The sequence below is a fragment of the Salvia splendens genome, chromosome 5 (genome assembly GCF_004379255.2).
Source record: "Salvia splendens isolate huo1 chromosome 5, SspV2, whole genome shotgun sequence".
Lineage (NCBI taxonomy): Eukaryota > Viridiplantae > Streptophyta > Magnoliopsida > Lamiales > Lamiaceae > Salvia > Salvia splendens.
Window position 1 is genome coordinate 5,164,762 of NC_056036.1, and position 6,000 is coordinate 5,170,761.

Consider the following 6,000-nt stretch of genomic DNA (forward strand, 5'->3'; position numbering starts at 1 on the left):
AATTCAGACACTATGATTCCTTCGAACTTTAGTTAGGTCATTCTCAAAGAACTACTTCAAGAGAAACATTCAAAATTCAATAGCATTGTGAGGTAGAACACGTGTAGAATGATTAAGGTAGCTAAAACAATGATAAAATTAAGTGAGATGGTATATTATAAACTTTAGTAGTAAGGTAAAAACATCTCCAAGAGGAGAAGGTATATATAGAAAATGTATATTATATATTTACCTTCTTAAAAAGTGAAATATACCATTCTAAAAAGTACTAACACATTCCAAAGGGAAAATGTATATAGAAAGGTAAATTATTTTTTTAAAATAAAATAATAGTATAAAATTCATTAAAAATATAAAATGTAATACCTTCTCAAATACATTTCCTCTTGAAGAAGGGTTTTTCTTGAAAAGAAGGCAAATATGGTAGTTATAAAATTTTACCTCTCCATCAATGGAGAGGTAAAAATACATCTTCAAAATGAGAAAATATATAATACCTTCTCAAATACCTCTCCCCTTGGAGAATAATTTTTCACCAAAAAAAGGTAAATATGGTAGTTATATTAGTTTACCTCTTCATTTACCTCTTCCCTTGGAGATGATCTAAGGCGTGTTGAACTTTTTGTCGAAACCAAAAGATTTTCATGTAAATATAGCAGTGTGGTCCATATTCTAGATCACATATAGATAGGTAGATATTGGGCGATTAATGTCATTAATGTGTCACTCCTCCACGCCTCCAATATTTAATACGACTCTTAAAATTCATGTTTTGGTCTTTTCCTCATTTTGTATTTTGTTCACAAAACCATCAACATATTTTGAACTTCAATTCGGGTTCTCACTTATTTGTAGATACTTCCGTGTAATGCGTCATAAAAATTTCGAAATTAAATTATTCAAGTGGGTGAAGATATCATTTATTTCATGAACTTTGAATTCATTATAAAAAGGGCTAATAGCTGAAAATACACCAACTATATGTCAATTTAGATGTTTGCCATTAATTTTGAATGTGATTTTTTTAGTGTGTAGTCAATTTTCCCACGTTCAAGTATTCTCCTAAAATAACATCATGTGAGGTGATGGGGTACGAACTAAACAACTAAACCCTAGTTGCGAGCCCAATAACAGTGACGGCCCATCAGCCCAAAACCCAAGAAAGAGTATCAGTTCGGCATGACCAAAGAGTTCGGTTCGGCACAACCAAAGAGTTCGGTCGCAGCCTACAGCTCGGTAAAAGCCAACCAATCAAGCTCTACTCTCAAAACCCAAGAAAGAGTATCAGTTCGGCATGACCAAAGAGTTCGGTTCGGCACAACCAAAGAGTTCGGTCGCAGCCTACAGCTCGGTAAAAGCCAACCAATCAAGCTCTACTCTCAGATCGGCAAAAGAACCAATCAAGCTCTACTCTCAGATCGGCAAAAGCTAATCGGCAAAGTTCAGCAGTTCGGTCTCAGTGTTCGACCGAACAAGGAGATAGTGGACCCATGCAGGATCTCCACGACCTCCATTACACCCACGATCTATTTAGTGGTGTTAAGCAGTTATCAACCATCCACGATCTAGTGAGTGGTGCTGCAAACCACGATCTTAGTTCAATGTATAAATAGAACCTAGATCAGATAGACAGGGGTTAAGCTCTCTAGATCCTGAATCTTATAGCAAATCAGTATTGTAATCTGTAAGCGAGACCAAGCAATACAAATTTGCCCTCTTTTCTTCCCGTGGACGTAGATTTACCTCAGTAAATCGAACCACGTAATTTTCAGTGTTGTGATCATTTATTACTTGCATTTACTCCCATCAAAAATTCGCCACATCATCACTGGCGCCGTCTGTGGGAAACAGAGAACCAAAACTGTGATAAAAGCGAGTTTTTGATCCTTTTCTACCAAAAAAAAAATGCGTACCAGATCACATAATACCCATACTTCCGTCCGTGATGAAGGTGAGGAAGCTAGTCCAGTCCATAGGTCTGGAAAACAGCCTCGGGAGAAATCTGCCTCCAGTTCTCACGGTGAAGGAACAAACCACTCAAAAAGTCATCGCACCGAGCTTCCCCAGCAGCTCGCTTTGAATGAGGCTGTCAAGTTGTTCTTGGCTGAGAAGCAGGATGAGTTCCTAACATTCCTGCAAAAGAGCCAGAAGCCGGAGAAGAAAACAGCGGATTCTCCCTCCCCCTCCAGACATGAAAGTCACTACCGCAGTAGTGTCACACCTTCCAGGAGAAAGAATCCTCACCACCGACATGTTCCTTCTCCTCCTTGTTACCGAAATCACAGGAGAACTCCATCTCCACCATACCGGAGAGATGTCGGATTCGCTATGTATGGAGCGCTGAAGACTCCATTCTCGGATGATATCACCAGAACTCCATTGCCACAGAATTACCGAACTCCGTCAATGACTTATGACGGGTTAGTGGATCCTCATGATTTCCTGGGACGCTATCAGTATAATATGGCGAACCAAGGTCTCAATGAGGTTCACATGTGTAAGCTGTTTCCCGAGCTGCTTATCGGGAACGCAAGAAGGTGGTTTGACAGCCTCCCTCAAGGGAGCATTAGATCTTACAGAGATCTAATGGATGCTTTTCACAGGAGATTCTTCCAGAAAGCGGAAGCCCGAATCACTTCGGCTCAGCTGCTTTCTATACGTCAAGGTCGCGATGAAAAAATTAGCGACTTCATGACGAGATTCCACAAGGAATGCCTACAAGTAGATGATCTCAATGATCTACTTGTCATTTCGGCATTCCAAAATGGAATTCTGCCCGGAGCTCTCTACAGAAAGCTCGTTGAGTGCAGTCCGCAAACAGCTCAAGAGATGTGGGACATTGCGGACCAGTTTTCTCGTGCCGATGAGGCAGACCGTCGAAAACGGTCTTTAGACAGCTCATCCAGAGGAGACAAAAAGAAGCCCGATCATAGCGATCAGGGGCTTCCTCGCCGAACTCCTTTTGAAAGAATTCAAAGGGCACCGGTACAAGGCAGATTGGGACCACGTCTCGATCTTGAGAAACCGCCCGCTCAGTTCGTACCACTGAACAAGTCGAGAGCGGAAATTTTCGAACTGCATTCTGATATGTTCGAAAAACCAAAGCGGATGACGAAATCAGCCACGCGCCGAAGTCAGGATACGTACTGCTCCTACCATCAAGACCACGGTCACGATACCGAGGAGTGCCGAAATTTGGCAGCAGGTATTGATGTTCTTGTGAAAGCAGGGACGTTAAAAAAATACCAAAGCAAGCTGCCGAAGAAGAATAAGAAACAGAGAGGTGCGAACTGCGCTCCTCAGGATCCTAAAAGGCAACAGGATCCCGAAGACGATGACGAGCCGCAATATGACGGAGTAATCCAGACTATTGACGCTCTCCCAGCCGGGAAGACTAAGTCGTCTCTAAAAGCAGAACGCAGAGGCGTCAATCGAGAGGAGCCTATGCATAAAAGGCTGAAGAAGGAGGAAGTAATCACGTTTTCAGATGCAGATCCCGTCCCGGCCATTTCTCCTCATCAAGACGCGATTGTCATTCAGGCCGGAGTGGCAAACAAACTGATCCACAGAGTGTTTGTGGATACAGGAGCGTCGGTTAGCATTCTTTTTAAAGAATGTTTTGATAAACTGGAAGTGGATCCAGCTCGGCTCAGTCCGGCCCCACTTCCTCTGAAAAGTTTCGCCCAGGAAGACACCCGCCCTGAAGGTACTATCAGCCTTCCGATTACGGTGGGAAGAGCGCCTACTAGCTCCAGTACGATGATCGAGTTTTTTGTGGTAAAAGCTCGGTCCCCGTATAACATCATCCTGGGAAGAGACTGGCTCAACACAGTTCGGGCCATTTGCTCTACTTATCACCTCACAATCAAGATCCCCACTAAAGGAGGGATTGCAGTCATCCGAGGTGATCAAAAGAGAGCAAAAGAATGTTTGCAGATTGCGCTTAAAAGTGCCGAGCAATCAGATCGGCACCATCAAGCATAGCAATCACAGCAGCCGGAGTCAGAGGCAGGAGAAATGACCGAAGTCACACCGGAGCCGAACTCGATGACAGTTCAGTTATACGAAGATGATCCATCCAGAACGGTCAAGATCGGTTTCGCGGGAACACCTCTCCTCCGGGAAAAGACCATCCAGCTCCTCAAAGAGTACAAAGATGTCTTTGCGTGGTCTCCGTTGGACATGACCGGAGTGTCTTCCGAGGTAATTACACATCGGTTAAATATTGATCCCTCAGTCCGGCCTATAAAACAGAAGCAAAGACTCTTTGCGGCAGAAAGAAATCAAGTCATCCATGACGAAGTCCGCCAATTACTGAAAGCGGATGTATTATTTGAAGTAAAATATCATTCTTGGGTGGCCAATCCTGTGATGATCAAGAAAAAAGAAGGATGGCGGATGTGCATAGATTTTACCGATCTAAATAAGCACTGTCCTAAAGATTGCTACCCCCTTCCGAACATAGATAAAAAAGTAGAAGCTTTGATAGGCTTCGAAATTTTCTGTTTTCTTGATTTGTATAAAGGATACCACCAAGTTTTAATGGATGAGAATGATGCTTCAAAAACGGCTTTCATTACTGACTTCGGCATTTTTGCTTATAAAAAGATGCCATTCGGTTTAAAGAATGCCGGAGCCACATATCAAAGGATGGTAGACAAGCTATTTCGGCACCTGATCGGAAAAGAGGTTGAAGTCTATGTTGACGACATAGTTGTTAAAAGTAGAAGCACTTCGGATTACGAAGACAATCTCAAATCAACTCTCGACGTGCTCAAAAAAGCCAACCTCAAACTCAATCCCCAAAAATGTACCTTTTTGGTAGATTCGGGAAAGTTTCTGGGTTGTTGGGTTTCAAAGGACGGACTCAAGGCAAATCCCCTAAAGGTTCAAGTTGTTTAGAACATGGCAATGCCGAAGTCCATACATGATGTGCAAAGGCTAACTGGATGTCTAGCCGCACTGAATAGATTCCTTTCCCAAGCAGCCGAAAAACAACTGCCGTTCTTCAATGTTTTGAAGAAGGCACCAAAGTTTGAGTGGGGAGCCGAACAGAAAAAGGCTTTTGACGAACTCAAAAGTTATTTAGCCGAACTCCCTATTCTCTCTGCTCCAACAGATGCCGAAGTGATATTCTTATATTTAGCGGCATCAGATCAAACCATTAGCGCGGTACTTGTACGAGAAGAAGGCCTAAAGCAGCGTCCTATCTACTTTACAAGCCGAGCATTAAGAGGTCCCGAAACAAGGTATCAACCTCTGGAAAAAATTGCTCTGGCATTAGTAAATGCAGCAAGGAGACTGCGGCCATATTTCTATGCTCACAAGGTATGCGTCTTAACCGATCTTCCACTTCGGCAAGTTTTGACTAAGCCTGAAGCATCAGGCAGAATTGCCAAGTGGGCCATAGAGTTGGGAGAACATTCAATAGAATATCTACCTCGGAAAGCCATCAAGGGACAAGCCTTGGCAGATTTTCTGGTAGAGGCAAAGTTCGATCAAGCAATCCCTATTATTGCCGAACAGAAAAGCCCTACCAATGATGAACCAACACAGCCCCAGGAACCCGAAGTAGAGCCGCCGGACTGTTGGATTGGATTCGTAGATGGAGCTTCGAATAAGACGGGAAGTGGAGCTGGTATTCTACTTATCGCTCCCGACGGACACGAGGTAACTTATTCACTTCGGTTCTTATTCCCAACCACTAATAACGAAGCCGAATACGAAGCCCTTCTTGCCGGACTTCGGTTAGCGCAAAGTCTATTTATCAAATCTCTCAAAATCCATTGTGATTCACAAGTCATAGTGAATCACATGTTGGGTACAAGTGAAGCCCGAGATGAAAGGATGAAAAAATACTTGGACAAAGCGCAAAGCATTAGCCGAAGTTTCTCTTATTTTCGGATAATCCGCATTCCCAGAGCGGAAAATGGCCGAGCAGATACTTTAAGCAAGTTAGCCTCATATCCGAGCTCAAAAGTGGAGGAATTACCGCACAGA